Here is a 17,802-nt window from a genome sequence, read left to right on the forward strand (position 1 = left end):
TTTATGTTTTTTTTGTGATTACCATTTTTCAGAATAAAGAAAAAAGTAAAAACAAAAACATCATAGATGTGGATGAATAGAATTATATTTCATTGATGATCAAATTTGAAAATGCCAAACAATGTTCACTTCTCCCTTAGTCATATGAGAAGGATTTTCAAAAACAATAAAAGAAATTACTTAGATCGATGCATAATAACAGGAATATCAACAGCAACCCAATTGTTGCAAGCTTTTCCATGCGTCACAAAATTGGTGCAGTCTTCGTCTTCATCACCCTCAATCGCAACGGCTAAGTGTTGTTCATTAGCATGAATGAACCCTCCGCTACGGAAACTGGGTTGCACATCTTCAGCTCTAGCCACAGATGAACCTTGTTGGAAACCCAAACCGGCTCTGCTCTTGTTGTCGGAGACCTATACCATCTGTCCCCACTGATCAAACTTACCATCTTCAACAATTCTCTGTGCATCTTTAAATGAGGACATGAGTGCCCGAACTCTCTTTTCCTTAGCAATAGATAAGGCTTGGAACGGAGTTCCAATCTCATCCTCAATTTCTACATAAGAGAAAGATGAAAGTTGGCTTACCAACAAAGCCTTCTCCACACCAATAATAACCAGCTTAGCATTCTTGACAAATTTGAGCTTCTGGTGCAACATTTAAGTAACTGCTCCTGCCTCATGTACCCATGGCCTTCCTAACAAGCAGATATAGGCTGGGTGGATATCCATTACCTGGAAAGTAATTTGGAAATCACTCAGACCTATCTTCACAGGAAGGTACACTTCATCGATCACGGTCTTGCGAGAACCGTCAAAAGCTTTGACGATTACGCCACTATATCTCATCGGGGCTCCTTGATATGGCAACCTTGACAAAGTTGATTTTGGAAGTACGTTCAATGAAGAACCAGTGTCAACCAACACATTTGACAGAGCATCCTCCTTCCAATTCATCAAAATGTGCAGAGCCAAATTATAGTTTCTACCCTTCTCGGGGAGATCTTCATTACAAAAGCTGAGATTGTTGGAGGAAGTGATGTTAGCCACAATATGATCAAACTGATCCACCGTAACGTCATGTTCAACACAAGCTTGCTCTAATACCTTCTGCAGTGCTTCTCTATGCGCTTCAGAGTTCATAAGCAGAGACAACACTAAAATCTTGGAGGGGGTTTGGAGTGCTCCACCACATTCAACTCGCTCTTCTTAATTAGTTGGAGTACCTCATCATCCTTGTTAGGCTTCAAATCGCTGGATTCACCAGACTGACACTTAGGAGCACCAACAAAATCTATCACAAGCACATCAATCTTCTTATTAACATATATATCTTCGACATTCTTAGGGAACACCGACCCAAAGACACGACCATTACGGGTCACCTTAGTAACATCAGCTATACTCACAACAGAATTGGTTGTCGGTAAAGGAACCTCTTGACCATTCTCTAACATAGTAGCATTGTACTGATATGGGACAACCTTATCGAATGCATATGGGATGGGACTCGCTAACCGTATAACCAACGATGATACCGATCTATTGCTGACACTGTTACTACTACTGCTATCAAATTGAATCACCATTCTCTCTGGTGTCTTGAATACTGGCACTATTACATTTATATCGTCATCCCCGTGACGGAACTGGAGAATCTGAATCATACCTTCATCCATCAACCTATGGGTGTCTCTCTTCACAACCATATAACCTCGGGGATTGACACTGTAAATCGCACAACCATCATGGTCATGCTCACAATCGCTTACCAAACACATATCCTTGTGCATCGTCACCAAGGACCTTCTGATGAAGCGGACATCAAATACCTTGAACTCCCCAGGACAACCATCCACCATATTGACAGAAGGGTTACCATGAGTAGGTAGTGGATTAACTTTGAAGTTCGGCGCACGGTCCTCAAAGGACACCATTTCACTCTTAACCAGCTTTTGGACTTCATGCTTTAGGGGGTAGAAATTCTCAATATCATGACCGGGAGCTCCTTGGTGAAAGGCACAACGGAGTTCTAGTTTGTACCACCATGGAAGTGGTTCAAGGATTTAAGGTGGATTCCTTGGTTGCAAAAGGTTCTTGAGAACCAACGATGGATACAATTCAACATATGTCATAGGAATAGGGTCAAAAGAGACCTTCTTCCTCTCGAAGTTTTGTTGTTGTTAATGATTATTGGTATTGTTGTTGTTGTAAGTGTTTGTTCGTTATTGTGGCGGTTGTTGACATTGTTGTTGAATTGGTGTTGATTGATTGTTAGAAAATACTGGAATCACAGACGATACTTGATGATGATGTTGACGGGGTGGTTGACTTCATCTTACATGAGGCCTCCTCCGCCTCCTAACAGATACTACATTGGTCTCGTTCTCTTTATTCTTAGAGAAAATATTACTGTACCTCTTGCTGGACAAAGCTTCCTCTTTAGATAACCGTCCCTCTCGAACACCTTCTTCTAGCCTCATCCCCTTGTTTACCATTTCGGTAAAATCACAGGGGCACTAGAAATCATCCGCTCATAGTAAAATGAGCTCAAGGTCTTGAAGAAAATCTTGGTCATCTCCTTTTCTTCCAAAGGAGAGGTAATCCGAGCGGCTAGCTCTTTCCATCTCTGGGCATATTCTTTGAACGTCTCCTTGTCCTTCTGAGACATTAACCGAAGCTGATCCCTATCAGGCGCCATATCCACATTATATTTGTATTATTTTACGAATGCTTCACCCAAATCATTGAACATGCAGATGCTCGCACTATCCAAACCCATGTACCACCTCAATGCGGCACCGGTCAGACTGTCTTGAAAATAATGAATCAATAACTGATCATTATCAGTTTGCGTCGACATCTTTCTAGCATACATGACGAGATGGTTGAACGGACAAGTACTCCCCTTGTACTTTTCAATGTCTGGGACCTTGAATTTCATCGGGATTTTAACATTTGGAACCAAGCAAAGTTACGCAACACTCTTGCCATATAGATATTTACCCCTCAAAGTTTTCAATTCCTTTCACAACTCAAGGAATTGTTCTTTCATTTCGTCCATCTTCTCATAAACATCAGGGCCCTCAAACGGCTCAGAATGATAGATGGTGTCCTCAACATGAGGCAACGTGTGAACAACTAGAGGAGGAACAAACATGACCGGGCTAGATGCCAGCATGGAAGCAAAAGTAGGCGCAAAACCCTCTGGCGCAAAGTTGGGCGACATTACCCACTGGAATCCGGTCGGCATAGCAGACGCAAAGTGAGCAGCCGTAGCAGGAATTGTAGAGGTAGCAACCTCAGAAATAACAGAACTCTGAGGATGAGTAGTTGCAGGCATTGGAGAAGACTGGCTCCGAGCAGCTAGCACTGACTCCATCATGGTAGTCAAGCGGGCGATCTCGTCCTTCAAGTCTCTGTTCTCTTGCTCTAGATGTTCCATGATTCTTGAGTGATTAGCACGGATATTGTATAGATGAGTCAGCTTGGCTGAAGCACAGAAGAAATACCAATAAGATATTTGGCGAAAGAGAAACCTGATATGCAAATGATGCATGAGATGCAATGCTTGATTATTTTTATTTTTAAGGAACTTACTATATTATTTGCAAATATATATATATATATATGATAATAACAGTTGAAACAATTTGATTGACCATAAAACCTCTTTTATTTATATAATTGGAAGGATCACATTGAGTACAATTTCAGAAACCAAAATACAAGATAAGAGAGAAGGAAACTAGTTATCCTAAGGAACCCTAACAACAATGTCAGAAGATCTGACTGTAGGCGCGTACTTCCTTCGGATGCGTCGAATCTTGGACTCAAAAGAAGTCTTCATATGAGTCTCCTCAAGGACGAGCTGATCAACAATCTTCTTCCAAGCGACGGAAGGTTGAGGCATACTAGAGGAAGATGAAACCGCTGGTTCTCTCTGTCTCTTTGTTACTCGGTCTTCAAGAAGCTCAATAAGTGCGTCTTTATCCTTAGACTCAAGCTGCAACTCCTCATGCTTTCTGCTAAAAGCATGGAAAGGCTTTTCCCACATATCCTTCTCTTGCTTCATCTTGGTGAGTGCGTCTTCCAGCTCCTCTACATCTTGGTTAGGGAGAGTTAATGGCTCAACCACAACCATAGACATAGGTCTTTCACAAACATAAGGCATCTTCAATTCCAAAGCTCTCTTCTTCACCCAAGTAGTGTAAGCTTCCAAAGCTACACAATTACACAGACTAAGCTCGGATATTCCTAATCACATTATGCCAAACATGCACAATCTTCTGCTTCAAATGTTGGGGATCTTTACCCTCTTGATAGAAAAGACCTTCTAACAAAGTTTTATTAGGTTTATCTCTCAAGGGGAACCCAAGTTGACGATGAGCCAAAGCAAGGTTGTACCTGATTCCTCCTTGTGTACCAATGAGAGGCACATTAGAGAATTCACCACAACAATCAATAATCTCCAAACTGCTTAATGAAGGATCATACTAAATTATATCATCATTAGTGAGAGACATAAGTCTCTAAGACCACCGTAGACATTGTTTGTTCTCCACAAAAGCAGGCGTCTAAGGCAAGTGCGAAATAAACCACTTGTACAAAAGAGGAACACAGCACATAATCGTTCCACCACCCTTAGAATTCCTTAGATGCAAAGAGAATTAGATATCTCCTAATAAAGTAGGCACAAGATTTCCAATCAAGAAGATTCTAATGACATTAACATCAACAAAACCGTCAACGTTAGGGAACAAAGCTAAACCATAGATGAGCAACACAAGAATGGCTTCAAAAGCATCTACACTACCGGCTTGAGGAAAGGCAGTAGCTTCCTTGATGAGGAATTCAGAAGTCAACCCAAACATTCCTCCTTTCTTCACTCAATGAGCCTCAATCTCATACTTCTTCAAGTGAAGAGCTTCAACTATGATATGAGATCTGGGAATCTCTTCCAATCCACTAAAAGGCACTTTTCTAGCAACGGGTATTCCAAAGAGATAGGCATACTCCTCCAATGTAGGCACAAGCTTATAATCAGGGAAAGTGAAGCAACGGTAGAGAGGGTCATAAAACTGAACCAACACACTTAAGAGTCCTTCAACCACATCAACAGACAGAATAAATAGAAGCTTCCCATGACGTTGTTTGAAGTCCAAGGGATCTAATACAAAAGATGACAGCTTCCTTAACTCTTTCAAATTGGGACATATGAAACTTTACTTCTTAGTGTTCCTTCGTTCATAATCCATGGTCTAAAAATATTTGCAAATAAGACCTCAGTTCCTTGAAATTTTTGGTGTGATGAATGCATGAATGAAACAATCACAAATAAGGGATCACACACAAGGCAATCAAACAAAGGTCAAAGGATGAATCAAGTCATTGTCAAGATCAATCATCCATTTTGGTGGATTATGGTTTACACCTTATCAACACCCAAGTTCCATTGATATTAACAAGACTTGATAGGATCAACCAAGAATCAAGGGTTTGTTGTGAGTCACGAGCATGGAGTCAGGTTAAGAACCATCCTAAAGGAGTGTACCAAGGATAAAACCTGTAGGTCACGTTCTAAAAAGTTCCCAGAGTCTTAATTCCATCTATCGAATATTACAGGTTAGGATGACTGACTCATCAACCCATAATAGTCTCAACAGAAACTCGTATGAGTGTAGTATCGTGTAACAACTGTTATCAAGTCTATGCTTGAACAGTCTCCGCATTATGTACTAAATAGGCCAAGAGGGGTTAAATGTTCTACGATCGTCATCTTCTCGGACCCCAAATCAGAGAAAGTAATGCCTAACCACAAATAACTCGTGTGACATTCATAAATCCAAAAGGGTTTCCACTGAGTAAATGGGTCTCAAGCCAAATTGTTAAGGACTACTCTACACAAGTTGAACATGACTATACCATCCTCTATCTTAATTTGCACACAAGTTCGGGTTAGAACTTATCTCACCACTCAGAGATCACCAAGTACAACAAGCAAAGTATATCATACAAACAAATATACCAACATTGGATATACAATTATATACACACAAAAAGTAGGCTAAACCCACTGGAGACTACTCCCCAGCAGAGTCGCCATTTAATTTCTGTAGCGATAAATTCATGATCATCAAGCTATGGATAAGCTAGACATCAATAAAACAAGAGTTGCCACCGCGCTTTTACTGTTTCCAAAGGAAAAGGGAAAAGTACGAACAAAACCCAAAAGATAAGAAGTTTTTATATCAAAACTAATAAAATTCCAAAGATTACAAGTAAGGGGGTTGGTTACACAGAGGGAAGGTGTTAGCACCCAAAGTGTCCTAGGTACTCCTAGGGAGCCCTTTCTTGTGTGCATATGTGTTTTAGTACAAAATGATGTTTGCAATAAATAGAGTGGAGAGATGAGAAAATAATTCATTAATTATATTTTTTGTGTTTGACAAGACCTTCGGACTTGTGCCTACGTACCAAGATAAAATGAAGGATCAAAACCTCGTAGTTCGTCGTATCAATTTCAAAGTGTGTGAGTTTATTTGAACAAAATTTTAAGTTTGAAAGAGGAACAAAGGACCTAAAAAGGTTTAAATGAGTTTTAGTTCTTTTTGGATTTTGAAATTTTAAGTCGAGTATAGTTAAGTTCATTTACAAGTTTGTTTAAGAAAGATAGTTAAAAAATGCAATGGCATAAGGCCAAAGTTTCTAATTTGCAATAAATCTAAGTTTAGAAATCACAAGCAAAGAAGATTTTAAAAAGGAGGGAGATATTTTGAAATTAAAGAAATGGGGAGGAGATGAAGAGACTAGTCCTAAGCACAAATTTAAAAGTTGAGAGTTGAAAAGATCTGACCAATGGGCTGCAACCCAATATACGAGAATGTCATATAGAAACCAAATTTCCCTTGGGCTTTAGAATCAAGCAATATCAATACATAAATAGAAATATGAAGAACAAGGCATCAAATAAAGATAGCCACATCCAAGCTTAGAAACTCCATGATCTTCTTCAAAATTTCCCATGTATTAGATGACTTTGAAGGTAGGCATTAGACACAGGTTCAAAATAACAGCTTCAATATGATCATGTTGTAGATGAACTCAAATGGATCTTCAATATTGTATCATATGAATGTTCACTTCACAAGCACTTGGTTTTCTTGAAAGTTGGCATTGGCCAAGTCCTTTGCATAGGGAGTGTTGCCTAATTCTAAGTCCAATGTCTCAGACCAAATCCAACAGTCCACACAAAAATGTTTTTTAGGGTTTTTGTTCTTATTATGTACATTAAGGTCAAAAGACCACAGACACAAAACAAGTCTATACAAACACAATATATTCACAAAGTATGGCTCAAGTGAGCAAAGTGAAAATGAAATTAAAATAAACAAATTGAATGGTATGAATAATGGCAAATGAGTAAAGACTTAAAATTAAAGTGCATAAAAGTAAATGGCCTGAAATTAAATGTTAGTTGTTAGTTGATTAGAAATTAGTATTGCTTTTGCTTTTATATTGTTTATGTCATTCTTTGGAGAACAGTCAACCCACTTGTCACAAGCATGAATCCTTGAACCAAGACATCTTCCAAAGGAAGGAAAAAAGGCCAAGTTTCCAAACAATACCATGAAAGAGAGGGGTCTTACAATCTCGCTTACTAGAATGCTATGCCTTTTGTGTCACAAATTTAGCGCTATGTTAAGCAATCGTAATTGGACTTATGTAGAAGTCACAACTATTTGAGGTGGGGCAATAGAATTTTGGTGTTAATGCATGTTAAGGACATGGTATAATGGACTATGCTCATGAAACATACCACACATAAAAAGAATATGCAAAGTGGAGGACCTAATCTCATCCATACTCATGTTGTTTTTGCAATTAACTAGCCTTAGGATATTGAGATATCATAGGTCCGTGACATGAATGAATAAAGAAGGGGAATGAGATGAAGAGGGGGAGGGGGGGAATGGAATCAACACAAATTGGTCAAAGGAGGACTTTTACCAAATTAAGATCATTCATTCATTTTGGGAGATGAAATATACATTTCATCAATCCCCTTAATCCAATGATCTTAACTCAACAAAGTCGAATCAACCTTGACCAAGGCCCAACAACACAAGTCAAACTCAACAAGCCAATAATAGAAGCTCAACACAATTTATTTGGCATTTAATAAATTAAAAACAATTAAAAAATGCATTAAAGTTAAATAATGGTTTGCCAAATTCCTAAAACCTCATCAAAACACCAAATAAATGGCCATGAGATTTATCATAGGTCAAACAAGGACAAAGGACCTTAGAGAAAAAACTTCATTATTTTTTGAAACTTAAAACTATTTTAAAAAATTTCAAAATATTCACAGAATCAGTTAAATCAAGAAAAATATTAATAATGATCCAAAAAATAATTTTAATTCAGAAAATGAAAGAGGAATTAATTTTTTTTGATGAAACTCATATTTTTTGGATCATTATTAAAATTAATATGAATTAATGAAAATAACACAAATAAAATGAAAATCAAATAATCAGAAAAAACGTGAACCACTCGATCTCCCTCATTAATTGAGGTGACCGATCAAGTGGCCACAAACGCGCAATCCATGATGGACTCTAGTCAGCGCGCCACAAACAAGGTCATTCAAACCAACACTCATTATTAGATTAATTCAAACAGATCATGTGGCTCTGGACCTTCCCAACTCATCACCGGAGCAAAGCTTCGGTCTCCTTCTCAGGCGAGCCTTGTCCGACTGGTCCAATCATAACCATCACTAAAATTAAAAAGAAGGACATGATTTTAAAGTAAAAATGGCACTGAGCACGAATATGGCCTCAATTCATCCTAACTCCAAGTATATTGAGAGATACAAGGAGTTGAAATTTGAGGTGCATGATCTGAGTTGCTTCGATTTGACCTCAAAGCAACTCAATCTTGTTGCCTACATTGGTAAGACTTCAGACAACCAAGGATCCAAGAGAATTATGTAGAATTGAGTGAGAATCGAAGATATGAAATTTTCTGAAAAATACCTTCAAAATAGTGAGATTCAATTGTTCTTGCTTTGGCTCGTGCTTGATCTTGCTCAGGATGCTTGCAGAAGTAGATTAGAATGCACAAAAGGTCTTGAATCCCTAAAAAATAGTGAGATTTTCTAAAATAGTGAGATTGCAACTCAATTTCCAAAGGAAATTCTCAAGTTTATCCTCTCAAATGGAAGGGTTTGGTGTTTGGGATCAAAGCTGGCGCGAAGGAGTCCTCATTTCTGATGCATATGGTCTCTATTTATAGCTGAATCAAGTGATATTTGCACCCTTGAAGTGAGTTTCCAATTTTTGCAATGAGTGATGCATGGGTGCGTGGGCGTGTCCACGCCCATGAGATCATCCCATGGATGTTTGAAGTTTGATATTTGCCAAATGATGATGCAATGTTCAAGCCATGACAGCCCATTCAAATCTTGTCCAAAATAGATGAAATTGGAATTTTTGGAAAGGTTACATCAAGAGGAACAACTTTTATGTTGAACACTTTTCCATTTGAAGCTTGCATCATGGTGAATTTTGAGGTGGAAGTTTGGAAATTTAAACATATCAAAACAATTTCTAAGTGTCAAGCCATATGTTCACTTGTTCCACCTTGGCTAACTTTTTATGTGAGCTTCAAATGAGAAATGTTACTTCATCAAAGTTGTAGCTCTTTCAAATTCCTTCAAAATGGTCACATATTGGACCTAATTTGGATTTTATATGGAGGCGTTATGCATTTTTGAAGTTGAGGAAAATCACTTGTTCAATGGTATTGGTCCAAAATGGCCTATAATGTATCCTCATATCACATGCTCATAGAAGTTGTATTAGATCTTCCTCTAAACATAAACGTCGAAGTAGACACCTCGAATTTGATTGTGCAACTTGTAAATCTTTCATCTCATAAAATATGAGAAAGTTATGGTCTTGAAAAGTTGACCTCCAAAGTAGGGTTTAAACAAAATAACCTATAATCTTTCACCATAAAAATGACTTTCCAAGACAAACTAGAACTAGACCTCAACATGAAAGTTGTTTGGAATGTCACTTAGAGTAACTTTTATTTTGGAATCATTTTCATATGATAAAAATTGTAGGAGATAAGGTCTAGGGGACCCCAGTTTTGATTAGATGAATTCCTCTGGTCAACTATCATCAACCAACTTGCTAGCTTGCAATTTTCTTAATTTTGGGACTTATGGGAGATCATATATGCTTAAGATGATGAAATTTGAAGTATCCATTGAAATATTAGATCAATTGTTTAAGAAGCTTAGTGAAGAAGTTACACAAGACACCTAGATGAACTAGGGTTTCCACTGCAAACCAATTCCAAACTCTTGATGAATTCTTGATCAAAATATTATGTGAAGCTCATGGGGATCCATATATGATGTCTAAAGCTATTGTAGATCAAATATTGATTGAGCTCCTTGCCATGAGGGTGTTGAACCCTAGATATGAGCTTGGTAGATCAAAGGTGAGCATGAGCCTTACCTACAAAAGAGTTAGACAAATGCAAAGACATATTTTTGGTATTTTGGTTAGTATAGATGATAAAATAAAAAGTATGATACAATCAAATTGTGCTTGGTGATCTCTCCCAATGCAAACCCAATGGGTGAGGGGTAAGAATGATGCCCATGTGTGATCCCATTGCCAATGCATATGATGAGATAGCATGAGAGATCTTAGGGTCAAAATTTGGGTCTTACAGGAGGAAGCACTTGATGTCATAATACCACAACTTTTCATCTTTGACTTCTTCAACAACTAACACATGAGCTGGCCTATCAACACACATTACAGTTAAATTGGGAACTTCATTCTAGAATTTCTCCATAATCATTGAAGCTAATGTTCCAAGAGCATCTGCCATCCAGTTTTCATCTTGAGAGATATGATGAAACTCAACCTTTGTAAAGAAAGTTGATATCCTCCTCGCATTATCTCTATATGGTATCAAACTGGGTTGATTCATCTCTCATTCACCTTTGATTTGTTTCACAACCAAAATTGAACCTCCATAGACGTCAAGATGTTTAAATCTGAGATCAATGCCCTCTTAAACCGGGTTTGTACATTTGAAGGTCAATCTAGCTATAAACGAAAAATGCGTGCCTTGAGGAGTAATAATCACTACCCCAATGCCATTACCATATGAATTAAAAACTCCATCAAATACCATGCCCCAACAGGAACCAGGTTCTGGCCCTTCTTCGAGCAATGGTTCATCACAATCATTCATCTTCAAGTACAAAGTCTCTTCGTCAGGAAAATTATACTGCATTGAATGGTAGTCTTTAATAGGTTGGTGAGACAAATGGTCAGCCAATACAATACCTTTAATAGCTTTCTGATATCGGTATTCAATATCATACTCGGATAATAACATCTACCAACGGGCGATCCTCCCAGTTAAAGCAGGCATCTCAAAAATGTACTTGATTGGATCCATTTTGGATATCAACCGAGTAGTATGATTTAACATATATTGGCACAGACGCTTAGCAGCCCAAGCCAATGCGTAATATGTCTTCTCAAGCATAGAATGTCGAGTCTCACAATCAGTGAACTTCTTACTGAGGTAGTAGATTGCATATTCTTTCTTCCCAGATTCATCTTGCTGACCAAGAACACGTTGAAGGAGAATTGCAATCCAAGGTGCAGCGGAATTTAAAATTTCTCCATTTAGTGATCCTTACGAATGGGCATGATCAATGATAGAATCGTTACCTCTTGTGGCGATTCAAACCTTTGGTGCAGATCTCTGATAATGATCAAAACCTTTGATACAGATCCACGAGGCGATCACGAATGTTGAACGATGACAACGTCTCTACTCAGTCCACACGAACGGATTCCTTCAATCGCAGTGCTAGCTGTTATGAATGAAGGCTTTGAGTGAGAGAAAGAGGGAAACAAAATTCCAAGTCTCTACTTGAATTTCTGTCTGAGTGGATTGGAGTGACAATGCTTCTACCCAAGGGGTTCTATTTATAGAACCACTTGTGTGGGCTTCAAGCCAAAAAGCCCACTTAAGTGTATTTTGGCCCATATCTTATAATATGCCCAAAATCACTTAAGTATTTGGTACCTTACCATATTTCGTCTCCCACTTAAGTGCACCGTACCTTACGGTGTTCCTTAGTTACTCTATCTCTCATCAAACCGTCCTTTGTGTGTGACCCTATAGGTTTTCGCGGCGTTGGCAATTATATTAAATCACGCATTTAACATAATAAACAGTGAGCGGTATCTAGCAACACATCACTGCTACCCAAGTCACGAAAATGTCATGTGATTTGACAAAACCTCCTGTGATAATAATTATGTGTATAATTACCCCTTTGCCCTTATGTCTTTATTGAACACAAGGTATAGACCGTGTCATCCTTGTCCAGTTCAATATTGGGCCCATAGACATTTATCCTGTTACGCAGGATGGGCAAATTCCATCTAGGACACTCATGTCCCTCAGCATGCTTTGTGGAGTACCCATCAACTGTCTTTATGGTTATCCAGTTACGAACAACGTTGGATCAGCAATAAAGCACTCGACTCTACATCTAGGATCCATAGTGGTTTCAGGTCGAAGAGTGGTATACACTATTATCACCATGAGAATAACTTATGACACTTTGCATAACTTTCTATATAGTAATCTCATAGCGAGTCAATCCGGTATAAATATTACTCCTAATATTCATACCTATGTTTAAGACTTGATAACTCTTTATCCATGATCCATGAGATGTGATCATCAGTCTACAAACATAATAGTCTTAATGCTTTAATGTTATCCCACTTCACACTAAAGCTCGACTACGGATACTTTAAGAATAGTGTCCTTATGTTTAATGTGTTCTCATGATTAAGTCACACTTAATACATTAAACGAACTATCTATTCCAGGGACTTTATTAATCAACCATAATAAAGAAAATGCCTTTAAATAATTCGATACAAGTACCAAAAGTATTGGCCTCTAGGGCTTACACCAACAATCTCCCACTAGCACTAGAGCCAATCAGGAATACCCCGTATGACCATTGATCTAGTATGGCCATCATGCTTCTGTTGCGCAAGAGGCTTTGTCAGTGGGTTAACAACATCGTCTAGTGTAGGTACTTTACATATTTTCACACAACGTCTAAGTATGTGTTTGGATCATTGGTGAGATCTAGGCTCCTTAGCTTGTGCGATAACACCATTGTTATCATAATAGAGACCAATGGGATCCATAATGCTAGGGACTATGCCAAGTTTTTTGATCCAAACAGCTTCCTTTGCTGCACTTAAGGCAGCAATATACTCGGCCTCAATTGTAGAATCAGAAACTGCATCTTGCGTTGAACTTTTCAAGCTCACAGTGCCACTATTTAAGCAAAACACATAACCAGATTGGAATCATTCATATTAAAGCGTCTCAGCACTTTGTCTATGTATGTACTCTGACTTAGGCCAAGCAGTTTTGTGATCTACCTCTATAGATTCTGATTCCTAATATATAGGCTGCTTCACCTAGGTCCTTCATACAAAAGCATTTCCCCAACCAAGACTTTACTTGTTGTAGGGTAGGGATATCGATTCCAATGAGTAATATGTCATCTACATGTAATACCAGGAATACGATCATGCTCCCACTAACCTTCTTGTAGACACAAGTCTCATCTTCGTTCTTGATGAATCCATACAGTTTTACTGTTTCATCAAAACGAAGATTCCATGAGTAGGTCACAGGCTCATCTTGATCCATGAGTAATACATCACCTTGATCGGATATCCATATATCTCAGGTAGGTGACGTATCCTGCCTGACCTACGCTGGTCTTGTTCTATTTGAGCAGGTTGCTCTTACATAACTACTTGTGTTTCCTGCTCTAATTCCTCCATAGGTGTATCGATACTTTGTGATTCTTGAATTTCTTCAAGTTCTACTTTCCTCCCACTTATTCCTTTGGAAATAAAATCCCTTTCTAGGAAAACTCAAGTTCGAGCGACAAACACTTTTCCCTCAGAAGGATTGTAGAAATAATATCCTCTTGTTTCTTTAGGATATCCCACAAATAAGCATTTGTCAGATTTGGGCTCAAGCTTAGTTGAAATTTGTCGTTTCACATAAACTTCGCAACCCCAAATCTTCATGTAAGACATATGTGGTCTCTTACCACTTCATATCTCATATGGTGTCTTATCAACCTTTTTGGATGGAACATGGTTAAGTGTGTAAGCTTCGGTCAACAGCGCATGTCCCCAAAAGGAGTTTGGAAGATTGGCTTGACTCATCATGGATCAGACCATTTCCAACAGGGTTCGATTTCTTCTCTCAGACACACCATTCCATTGGGGTGTTCCAGGAGGAGTGAGTTGGGATAGGATCCCACACTCTTTCAGATGGTCATCAAACTCTAGACTTAAATATTCACCACCTCGATCTGATCGAAGAGCTTTAATATTCTTACCTAGTTGGTTTTGTACTTCATTCTTGAATTCTTTGAACTTTTCAAAGGACTCTGATTTGTGTTTCATTAAATACACATAACCATATCTACTGAAATCATCAGTGAATGTGATGAAGTACTGAAAACCTCCTCTGGCTGATATGTTCAGTGGACCACATACATCAGTATGTATGAGGGCCAAAAGATCATTAGCTCTTTCACCTTTTCCTGTGAATGGAGACTTTGTCATCTTTCCAATTAAACAAGATCTGCATGTCTCATATGATTCATAATCAAAAGAGTCCAACAATCCATCTTTATGGAGTTTGGAAATGCGTTTCTCATTTATGTGGCCTAATCGACAATGCCAAAGGTAAGTTGGATTTAACTCATTAGGTTTCATCCTTTTAGTATTAATGTTATAAATTGGCACTTCAAGATCAATGACATATAACCCATTGTTCATTTGAGCAGTAGCATAGAATATATCATTCAAATAAATTGAACAACAATTGTTCTTTATTATGAATGAAAAACCGAACTTGTCCAAACAAGAAACGGAAATAATATTCCTGCTAATTGCTGGTACATAATAACAGTTCTCTAACTGAATTATTAAACCACTAGGTAAAGTCAATTCATAAGTTCCTACGGCTAAGGCAGCAACCTTTGCTCCATTGCCAACTCGTAGGTCGACTTCACCTTTTGCCAAATCTCTACTCCTTTTCAGTCCATGCACATTTGTACATATGTGAGAACCGCATCCAGTATCTAATACCCATGATGCAGAAGTAGATAAATTAATTTCAATAACAAAAATACCTGAAGTTGGAGTCTCTACTCCATTCTTCCTATCTTCCAGGTACTTTGGGCAGTTCCTCTTTCAGTGTGCGGTCTTACGGCAATGGAAGCAGGTGCCTACTTTTTCTATGCTTCCACTAGGCTTCAAAACAGCAATAATGGGTTTGGGTTTGGCAACTTCCTTGCCTTTCCCTTTATCATGTTTGAGGACAACCCTCATGTCTCGGTACCAATCCAAAAAATTTGTCCCAGATAATTTTTTTTTCTTGTCAAGGTTTGATTGCAATATGTTGTTAGAGGTGTTTGTTGTCATAGTAATCTACACCAGGATTAATGAAAATATAAGTATCATTGACATATTTAATTAGGCCTTTAATTAAACATGCTCCCACTATTTTATTCAAAATAAATGACCCTCATCATCTGATTCGGAAAATCCCGTTGGAAGATTTTCTAGTGGGTCGAGATCCATATTTCACTTTGTTCTAAGTCCGCGTAGGCGGATTACACAAAACTAGGTTATTTAGGTAGGAACTCCTTCCAATTGTATCTCATACAACTCTCAAAAATTTCAATTGGGTGAATAACTCCTTATTCCAATCCATCATATGGATTATTCCCAACTCTTGCTTCTAAACATATATATAATCTTATTATAATTTGTTTAGTTAAGTTTGACCCATTGTTTTAACAGTTGGATATTACAATTATCCCATCGCACCTTACTAATATATAGATCATGCACCTCGCATAGGCGAAACCTACATTATCCATTACTAGTCTTGGTGAGTGTTAAAACTTGGAAAGCATAAACTTAATATTTATTTTGAGGGAATTGCAATTTTTCTAATCTCACCGGCTTGTTTATCATATAAACCGTCTCTCACATGCATCAACATACATTCACATGCATCAACATACAAAATGAAACAGTTATGGCCCCTAGCGCAATTGTTCTCCCAAGCCAATGAGAGAACCTAAGCTAACCTACGACGATCTAAGCTTCTCCAAGCAAGATCTTCAAGGTTGTCCTCCTTTGGCACTGACTTCTTTTCTTTCTTCATATCATTACATTACATGAAAGAAACTCGTTTTACATACGAGGGAGTGAGATGAGAAAAGAAGTTACATTTGTGAGATTAAGAGAGAGGCACGACACGCAGATCGTATTTTAAAAACCCAAAAGAAAACAAAGGAAAACTAAGGCCATAACCGATCACCACAAGACAATAATAAACACTTTATTATTATTATTAATTCCTTTAATTAATTAAAATCAAATTAAATTTTGACGACCGATCATCACATTTTAATGAACAATTCATTTAAAATCGATGTCGCTTTTCGTATCAACACTTGACACTTTTAAAGCACTGAGTTAGCCGAACGGGTGAAAATTTCCTTACGTTAACCGGTTAACCATATGCGTTAACCGGTTAACACCGTTTGAAATCTAAAAAAAAAAAGTTTTCTGCCTTGCGTTAACCGGTTAACCAAATGCGTTAACCGGTTAACACTGTTTGAAAACTTAAAAAATTTTAAATTCGCATTGCGTTAACCGGTTAACCATATGCGTTAACCGGTTAACACTGTTCCAAAAAGTGTTTAGAAAGCACAACTCTTGTGCAGTCAAACCCCAATCGCATAACTCTCTGACAACACAACCCTTGTGCCGTCACTAACCCGGATGCACCAATTTCAGACCGTCAAACAAATCTCGATTGTTAATTCAGTATGATTGATCAACATGTCATTGCTTCACCATACTAATGTCGGATCAAGAAGCAAACGACCATTGATCGCTCAAAGGAAAACAATCATCGAGGGTTTGAATGAACGAAACGAGAACACTAAATCATATATATTGTATTTTGCATCAGGATTACATATATCACATATATGTAACTTGATCGATCTCAATTTAACCTTTGATTCATTCTTTCTTTAATCATATTATTACAAAACAAAAATAGTTATCAGATTCATGGTTTCGTAAGTGGCTCTGATACCACTGAAGGAGAATTGCCATCCAAGGCGCAGCGGAATTTAAAATTTCTCCATTTAGTGATCCTTACGAATGGGCATGATCAGTGATAGAATCGTTACCTCTTGTGGCGATTCAAACCTTTGGTGCAGATCTCTGATAATGATCAAAACCTTTGATATAGATCCACGGGGCGATCACGAACATTGAACGATGACAACGTCTCTACTCAGTCCACACGAACAGATTCCTTCAATCGCAGTGCTAGCTGTTATGAATGAAGGCTTTGAGTGAGAGAAAGAGGGAAACAAAATTCCAAGTCTCTACTTGAATTTCTGTCTGAGTGGATTGGAGTGACAATGCTTCTACCCAAGGGGTTCTATTTATAGAACAACTTATGTGGGCTTCAAGCCAAAAAGCCCACTTAAGTGTATTTTGGCCCATATCTTATAATATGCCCAAAATCACTTAAGTATTTGGTACCTTACCATATTTCGTCTCCCACTTAAGTGCACCGTACCTTACGGTGT

This window comes from Lathyrus oleraceus, chromosome 6, assembly GCF_024323335.1.
Source record: "Lathyrus oleraceus cultivar Zhongwan6 chromosome 6, CAAS_Psat_ZW6_1.0, whole genome shotgun sequence".
Lineage (NCBI taxonomy): Eukaryota > Viridiplantae > Streptophyta > Magnoliopsida > Fabales > Fabaceae > Lathyrus > Lathyrus oleraceus.